This window comes from Balaenoptera musculus, chromosome 16 (genome assembly GCF_009873245.2).
Source record: "Balaenoptera musculus isolate JJ_BM4_2016_0621 chromosome 16, mBalMus1.pri.v3, whole genome shotgun sequence".
Classification (NCBI taxonomy): Eukaryota; Metazoa; Chordata; class Mammalia; order Artiodactyla; family Balaenopteridae; genus Balaenoptera; species Balaenoptera musculus.
This window is the reverse complement of record NC_045800.1, coordinates 2,561,758-2,570,610: the sequence shown is the minus strand read 5'-3', so window position 1 is coordinate 2,570,610 and position 8,853 is coordinate 2,561,758. Positions and strand designations below refer to the sequence as shown.

General features: G+C 61.1%; 1 pseudogene; it reads left to right on the top strand.

The window, feature by feature from the left end:
• The first annotated feature begins 4,540 nt into the window (after positions 1 to 4,540).
• LOC118882874 lies at positions 4,541 to 6,539 on the top strand (annotated as a pseudogene).
• The last annotated feature ends 2,314 nt before the right edge of the window (positions 6,540 to 8,853 follow it).

The following is an 8,853-nucleotide window of genomic DNA, read 5'->3' as shown; positions in this document are numbered from 1 at the left end:
TTACCCGCGTTCAGGTTCCGCCCTGGGCCCGACCGTGGGCCTCATTTTCCCGCCCAGGACACGGAGGCCCCGGTGCCGAGGGAGTCGGGACTGGGACCCAGAGCCTGGCTCGGGGCGCTCCCCACCCCCGCTGCCCCCGTGGCAAGCCGGCCCTTCGGGGCCCCTCCGGGGATCTGGGCCCTCGGAGGCCGCTGTGGTCCGGGCGGCGGTGTCTGGGGAGCAGGGGACCCTAGCAGGGCGGGCACCCCGAGACCTCCGCCCTGCCCGGTCCTTGGGGGGCCCGGGTGTGGTGCGTATCCCGCGCCCCGGTGTCTGCGGTTCCGCGAGGGGGGACACCTGCGACCCCTCCTGGCCTCGCTGCGTCGCTGCCAGCAGGGAGCAGCAGCCGGCACCCTCATCGCGCTTGCGTGCATCTCGCAGCTCACCCGGGTGATCCTGACGACTGCCGGGGGTGAGGGTCGATCCCCGCTCTTCCCGAGCGGGTGTCCCCGCGCGCAGAGGGGACCGTGCCTGGTGCTCCGGACGCAAAGACAGGTCTGCCCGGGCCCCAGCACACACAGGCCTCTGGCCTCTTTGGGGCCAGCTTCCCCTCCTGAGTCTCTTGTTTTTTAGCCCCAGTAAACCTTGAGTGTCCTCCAAAGGAGGAGCTCAGGGACCTTGGGGGACAGTGGGGACAATCAGGGGTTAGTTTTTTAAAAAAATTAATAGACTTGAGTTTTTAGACTAGTTTTAGATTTACAGAAAAATGGGGTACAAAGTCCAGAGGGTTCCATATCCCCCTCAACACCCTGTTTCCCATCTTATTAACAACTTATGCCAGTATGGCTGATTTGCTATAATTAATGAACCAATATCGATACATTATCCTGAGCTAAAGTCCATACTTCATTGAGATTTCCGTAGTTTTTGCATAAGGTCCTTTTTCTGTCCCAGGGTCCTACCCAGGACCCCACATGACACTTAGGGGCGGTGTCTCCTGAGGTTCCTCCCGGCTGGGGCAGTTTCTCAGCCTCTCCTCGTTTTCCATACACTTGGCAGTTTGAGGAGTACCGGTCAGGCGTTTTGTAAGACGTGTCTCTGTTGGGATGCAGCTGAGGTTTTTCTCGTGATTAGACGGGGGCAGTGGTTTTCGGGGAAGAAACCCGCAGAGGAAAGTGCCCTTCTCGTCACGTCCTACCCAGGGTATGGGCCGTACTTGCCACATGACTTATGGCTGCTGATGGCGACCTTGATCACCTGCCTGGGGTCTGTCTCTCAGGTGCCTCTCCGTCAGGTCACTGTTTTCCCCTTGTTCATAGTGTCCTCTGGGAGGAAGTCACTCTGCACGGCCCACACTTAAGGGGCATCGTTAGGGAGAGTATCTAACTAACTACTTGGGGTTCCTCTACACGGAAGTTTTGGGAGATTTGTCTCTTTTTCCCATTTATTTATTTTTTCCAATAACATATTTATATCAGCATGGAGTCATGATACCGGTATTTATTTTATACTTAAAGGGTAGGAGAGAGTATGTTTCAGATTGGGTAAGGGTGGTGGTCTGTACATGGCTTTTATTATATGGGTCCCTATTCTTGTCTGTTTGGAATGTTTCAAATGAAGTGAAAAGAAAATGAATTTAGGGCCGATATCCAGGGCCTGAACCAGGCTGGTGGACAGCCACTGTCCCCGTGGTGTCCCCGTGGTGCCCCCGTGGCAGGGCAGCCGTACCTGCCCCTTCTCCCTGTCTGTGGTCACAGCCAGGGCTCCTGGGGCGCACGCCGGACATCCCTTGGCATCCAGAACCTGCCGTACTCAGAGTCCGGTCAGATGTGATTTCTGCCCCAGATGCGAACCCTACCCTGGGTTTGGGTCATGCCCACAGCCCAGTGAGGCGGGTCTGTGGCGGCCTGGCCCCTCTCCTGAGCCCACCCCGCCTGCTTGGACGGCTGCCCGCCTGGGCTGAAGGATGTGGGCTCATTATCTTGTCTGTCTTGGGGGAAGGTATTAGTTTGGCAGTTAATAAAGGATTTTAATTAAAGAGGGAAGAATCATTTTGGCAAACTAGCCTTGTTCCCAAACTCAAATGACCTGTCAAAGTTGTAAGTTTGTTTCCTTTCCATCTGAGCCTCTGCTGTCTGTTTGGGGGGCCCCTGGGGGAACTGGTCCCTCTCTTCCCTTTAAAGCCCCAGCAGCCATCCCACCCTCGCTTCTCCAGGTCACCCCCTCCTGCGGCCCCCGACCCCCAGCAGGTCCCCATGTGCCCCCATCTGCTCATCCCTCATGGGGTCCCGCCTCCTTCTGGCCTCTTCTCCGAGTGCCAGCCAGCCAGCGGGACTTTGACAAAACTGGAGATAATTGTAGGCTCACATGCAGTTGTAAGAAATAACAGAGGAGTCCTGGCTACCCTCACCCGGTTCCCCCGAGGGAGCGTCGTGCAGGGTATTGACAGCTGCGACACTGTCCCCTGATCTCCATCAGATCCCACCAGTCTGTGTGCCCTCATGTGCGTCCTCGCGTGTGCCCCGTGTGCATGCATGTGTGTGCGTGTGGGCACATGTGTGTCTAGTTCTCTGCGGCTTTACCACATGTGTAAACTCATGTACCCACCTCTGCTGTCAGGACACAGAACAGCCCATTCACCACAAGGCTCCCCCCTGCTGCTCTTCTGTGGCCCCAGCCGCCTCCGTCCCTGCACCTGGCCAGTGAGACCTCTTCTAACCACATCCCTCCCGCTCCCCGGTTCTCCCCTTGTCTCCTGACCCTCAGCCTCCATGGCTCAGCCAATGGGCTCTTGGTGACGGTGCCGGCTGCGGCTCCTGACTCCGAGCTGCCCGGTGGGCTGGGGCTCTCTCTGGCCCTCCTTTGCCCCTGCTCTTGCCCACAGGATGGGACAGGAAGGAGACGGGGGTCCCGGAGTCAGCCCCCTGCCCCTGTGCCTTTGCTGGAGTGGCGCCCACTGCCCCCTCCAGCGTCCTCCCCCTTCTCTCCCCCGGCCTCCCTTCCTCCACGGAGGCACGAGGCTCGTCCTGCTTGTCGGCATCTGGCATCCACGTGGGTCCCTCGGCCTCTCGGGGAGTCAGCGCAGCGGCCGAAGGCCCCCCTGTTGTAAGTGTGGGGCTGCGCCTCGGCCCACAGGGGGCCAGGGAGTCCCAGCAGGCCCCTGGGCGGTGGTGATGGGAACACACAGTCCGCTCGACGAAGCCTGGCCTGCGAGGGGAGGCAGGGGGAACCGTGCCGGGGAGGCTGGCCTCGAGGAGGCTGCGGCAGGAGTCCGGGTGCAGGCGGGCTGGACGCGGCTGTGGATGGGGCGACGGAGGAGGTAAAGGCCGTGTTTAGGTGTGAGCCCAGGTCACAGGGGAGGCCCCAGGCGGCAGTCCTCACAGCCATGCCGGGCCAAGGGCGTGTCGTGCATCAGTGTCAGGACCCCTGCCGGGAGGTGGGGGTCGGAGGGGGAGGAGGAGTGTTGCAGGGTCTCCTTACCCGCGTGATTCTCAGCAGGCCTGTGTGTTGAGGGTCTCCTCGGCCCTGCTGTTGCAAAGCTGCCCCTGGACGGGCGGCCCTGCCCTGGTCGTCACAGCGGGACTCTGGTTTGCAGAGCCGGGGAGCTGGGCGACACCACTCTGGGCAGCCTGGCCGTCTGATGAGACTCTTCCTTGCTGGGAGCGCTCGGTGTCGATTGTGCAGATAGGACAGTGCCGCTGTCACCTCCCGCCAGCGCTGTTGCCACTGTAGCTGCAACCCGCCCCTCCCCGCCCCCGTGCTCAGTGCCTCTGGGCCCTTGGGTGTCTCTGTGGCGGGGAGTCCGGGACTCTCCCACAGGCGGGATACGCGGGGTCGGCCGGGGCAGGCTGGCCCGGCTTCACGGCTCAGCTGACCCCCAGGGGGCCCCTCATCTTCCCCGGCCGGCCTGGGCCTGTCCTCACGGTGGCCACAGGGTCCAAGACAGCGGGCGGACACGTGCAGAGCTCAGGCTGGCGCTAGTGCCCTGTCCTTTCCTCTGCAGCTGCAAAGCCAGCCCGGGTTCCAGGGGCAGAGGGAAACTCTGCCTGTTAGTGGGGGCTGCAGAGGTGCGTTGAGAGGGGCGGGGCTGCAGGGGCGGAGCAGAGCTGGGGTCCACGCTCCCGACCTGGGGCAGCTGAGCTGCAGGCGACGACTGGCTTGGTGTCCCAGGCAGAGCCTGGAAAGAGAGGCCTGTGTGTGCATGTGTGCAGGCGTGTGTGGGTGTGCGTTGTGCACACGTGCATGTCCGCATGCCCGTGCATGTACAAGTGCACGTGTGCGGGAAGATTCATCCCATTTTTGACACGTCTCTTTAGTATTCCCGCCTACAACCCCGGGACATGTCTTGTGGAGCCAGCATCTGAGTCCAGATGCGGGCCAGGGCAGGAGCTCCAGCCTGGGGTCTACAGCCCCGGACAGAGCGTGGTCCAGCTCAGCTGCCCAGGGGAGCCCCGAGGATGCTCGCACACCCCGTCGTCTGCAGAGTGTTGCTGGGAGCACGAGTTAGTGCAGCCCCTGCTCTGGAGTGACCGTTCTCCATGACAGGATCCTATGAGGCCCCATGGACACAGCAGGCCACAGTGGGGCACCAAACGCCAACTTGTCTGACTTGGGCCAGGTCAGCATCCGGCTGGCCCGTCCATCCCGCTGGAGGCTCAGGGCATCTGGGCTCTGCCTTCCTGACAGTAGCGGCCTGGTGTGGGCTGGGCTCCAGCCCACGCTGACCAGGCCGCCCCTTCCCAAGTGGAGGGGCCCATGGGCCCTGACGTCGGGGGAGGTCCCCTGGCCCCTACAGCCCCGTCTGCCCCGAATCCTCTGTGTTGGCTGGAATCAGTCGGGTTTGATGCAGCTCCCTTCTCCCGGCACAGAGAAGTAGTGTGGGCAGAGAGAATCTTTCTTTTATTAGGAAGTAAGAACTGGGAACTGATTCCTTTTAGTGCTTATGGCTGAGACCCTCGACATAAAACAGGGAAAGAGATAACGATGCTACCAGCTTCTCCACAAACCCCAGCAACGGGGAGAGACCTTCTAAGTGTTCTGTGTTACTGAGCCGAGTGGAAGCCGGGGAAGCATCACCTGCGAAGGTACCAGGTGCTCGCTCCCTCTTTGAAGCCCCGCGCGGCAGGCGTCCTTGTCCCTCAGCACCAAAGTCAACACAGTGACCAAGGCAAACGGCTGTGGACAAGTTGCTGGGGACATGTTTGGCTGCCTGTGCAGGAATGTGAGTCACTGATTTCAAGTATAGCTCCAAACAGAACATGTAATGAAATTTTGGCTGATAGAAGTTTGTCTGTTCTGTTCTTGCTAGAAGCAGCCCTTGGAGCTCTCTGAGAACTGTATTCTCTCTTATCCTCCAGCTGGAGGTGGGGAAGGAGATTCCAGCTGGGGTTGCAGGGCACACCTGGTTGCGCTGTGACAAAATCCCTCCCACAGAGATGCCTGCCAAGGTCAAGTTCTGTAAACACCTCACGGTTCTCACTGAGGTCTGAGTTGCAGAACATTGTGAAAGCATGTCGGTGTCATCCCTTTGATGTAGACGATGCATCACAGATTTAGGTAGAAACAAGATACGCTGGGTGCATGCGTTTTCCCAGTTAGGGACACGTTCTGCACGCTCTTTGCATAAATGTCAACATAAAAGCCTAATTCTGCTGCTTCTCCGTAAAAACACTGAAGGGCGGATGACACCAGTGCCGCGGGAGAGCCCGGAGGCCCCAGGGGCCCCTGGAGTGGGAGGCTGCGGCGGCTTCCTCGGAGTCTTTGGCAGCGGCAACCAGGGCCAGGGCTGAGGCCTCGGAGCTCGAGGAGGCAAGGCTGAGGACAAGGAGTGGCTCCCCGTCACCAAGCTGGGCCGCCTGGTCAAGGACATGAAGACCAGGTCCCTGGAGGAGATCTGTCTCTTTCTTCTGCCCATCAAGGAATCTGAGATCATTGACTTTTTCCTGGGGGCATCCCTCAAGGCTGAGGTTTTGAAGGTTATGCCTGGTCAGAAGCAGACCCGTGCTGGCCAGCGGACCAGGTTCAAGGCATTCGCTTCCGTCGGGGATTACAAGGGACGTGTCAGTTTGGGTGTCAGGTGCTCTAAGGAGGTAGCCACTGCCCTCCGTGGGGCCATAATTCTGGCCAAGCTCCCCGTCATGCCCGTGTGGCGAGGCTCTTGGGGGGAATGAGATCGGTAGGCCCCATACCGTCCCTTCCCAGGTGACTGGCCGCTGTGGCTCTGTGCTGGTGCGCCTCGTCTCTGCCCCCGGGGCACTGGCGTCGTCTCAGCCCCTGTGCCCAGGAAGCTACTGCTGATGGCCGGAATTGATGACTGCTATATCCTGCCAGGGGCTGCACCACCACCCTGGGCGACGTTGCCAAGGCCACTTTTGATGCCATTTCCAAGACCTACAGGTGTCTCACCCCTGATCTCTGGAAAGAGTTGGTACTCAGCAAGTCTCCGTATCAGGAATTCACTGACCATCTTGTAAAGGCCCACGGAAACCAGAGTTTCCGTGCAGAGGACCCAGGCTACAGCTGGAGCCACCGCATTGTTTTATATGAGAAAAATAAAGTAAATGAAGCCGGTTAAATAAATAAATAAATAAAAAGAAAAGCCTAATTTCTCCTAAAACGCCCTTTAACTTGCACTTGCTATTTTGCGCTTGCACGTGAGGCGACACTGCCCCAGGACCGGCTTCCAGGTGGGGCCCTGGGTTGCGTGGTCTGGGTGACCCTGGCCCCCCGCTCCCACCTCTGACCACTGGACTGTGGCTCAGGTGGCCCCGAAGGCCCAGCCTCCTCCTGACGGCTGCTTCCAGAGCTCTGGTGGCTTCGTTGTTGCTGCTTGCTTTGTAAAATGCTCTGCTCTGCGGTTTGGATGTCACTTAGAAGTGAGACTTCAGAGGTTTAGAACAGTCACACGTGCCCTCAGAAGGGTTTGCCAGTCCCTGGGAGGTGGAGATCAGTGACACTTGGCGCTAATCCGTTTTAGTTGCACTGTGCCCAGAGGGATGTCCGATTTCGAGGTATTTGCATGTGGGTGTGGCCGGCTCTCCTGAGCTGCAGATCCCGTGTTTACACTCTCAGTGTCTCCCGGCCCCGTCCAGCAGGTGTCTGTCTTCAGTGGCCTCCGGGAATGTCTGTGCTTCTTGGGCTCTCACCCTCCTTTAAGGATGGGGTCGAGGAGTCCGGGGTGCGTGGATGAGAAAGGGGACAGGGAAGGGGAGAGGAGGAGACCTCCCCCTACACGGGATCCTCCGTGGCTGGGGGAGCTGAGAGAACCTGGGACGTCTCCTGGGACGGTGGCGGGACCCCACGGAGGGGATGGAGGGAGGTGGGAGCAGCTGGGCCCCAGACATGAGGCTCTCCTGGGGCGGGGCGGGCGGGAGGCCCCCAGCGGGGCTGTGACCCTGGGGTCTCCTTCCCCGACGTCTGGGCTTCGTGCCACAGGGAGGCCCCAGGAGTGACAGAGGAGCTTTCCTGCCTCTGAACCAACGTTCCTGCGATTCAAAGCAAAGACAAGCAGTGCTGTTTCTAGAATCTGGGGGACGTGCCCCCCATTCCCTCTGGCTGTGGCAGCCCCACGCCACCCCCCATCTCCAGCTGCCCTCTGCACAGGCGAGTCCTTACCTGTGCCACCCTGGTCGTCACTGATGGTCTTCTGCCTCGGTTTGCTCATCTGTAAATGGGGCTGGCTGGAAGGGGTGTGGCGGAGGCCCCACGCGAGGGCTGGGGGTGCTGAGATGGGCCTCTCAGGATCCAGTCCCCCGGTGTCACGTGCAGGGTGGCAGCGTGCTGGGCACCGAGCGAGGGATGCGGGCGGAGAGGTGTAGGCTGGAAGGGAGGAGGGGCGCAGGGGGGCGCTTGGGGCAGGCGGGGGCCTCCCGGGGAGAGCAAACAGCAGCGAAACCATAATGGGGGCTCTGGGGTCGAGGGTGGAGGGACCCAGGTCCCCGAGAGCAGCTGCCAAAGGGTTTTGTCGGGTGGGGTAAGAGCTGCCGTTCACCGAGAGGGCAGCCTGCAGGGCTCCCACCTGGAGGAGCAGGTGCCACCACGCAGGTGAGGTGTCCGATGGGTGCCGGGACTGAGGGTCCCTGGGCGGGCAGGTGCCGGCCGGGCAGAGCACAGGCCGCTTGCTCCCTGGCGGCTGCCGTGTGTGCCGAGCCTCGGGGGGCCAGCTCTGCAGGCAGACTTGGGCAGCCCACGTGGAGGGGCCCCTCCAAATTGCTCGGGGGTTGAGCCGAAAGCGCCGGGGTTCCGAGCAGGTGGTGCGCGGGGCAGGACGCTCCTGGCCGCAGAGGACGGTGTCCCTCGGGGGATGATTCTCAGCCTGGGATGTGAGGGCGGCCACGCTCCTGCCTCTGAGGGGCTCGCTGCATCTCTGGGGACCCTGCCCGGAGCCGCTGTCGTCATCCTTCCCTGGGCAGGAAGAGGGGGTGGAGAAGCCCCCGTGTCCTTTCATTAGGAGAAACCTCTCTCCTGTGCGCAGCGGCCTCCCTGTACGTCGGCCAGACTGGAGCCGTGGCCCCAGAGTCCACCTCTGGCCAAGGGAAAGGGGTCCAGCGAAGGCGGTGGCCCGTCCTGACTCAGCCCTGGAGGGGGGCCACCTTCCTGGTCAGACTCACCGCCCAGTGGCCGGAACTGGCCTGAGGGAAGGGGAGCGTCTGTGCACGGGGCTGCTCAGAGGAGAGGGCCTTGGATGTGACAGGGTCCGTAGGGGGAAACTGAGGCCAGGGGAGGAGAGCGGCCTGCCCAGGGCCTTCCGGGGAGCTGGTGGCGGAGCTGGGCGGGAACTGGACACCCTGCCCTGCGCTGCAGGATGGCGTGGAGGTTGGGGGATGGGGATTATTGGTTCCAGCATGTCCACGCGGATTGATGGAGTGAGGACGG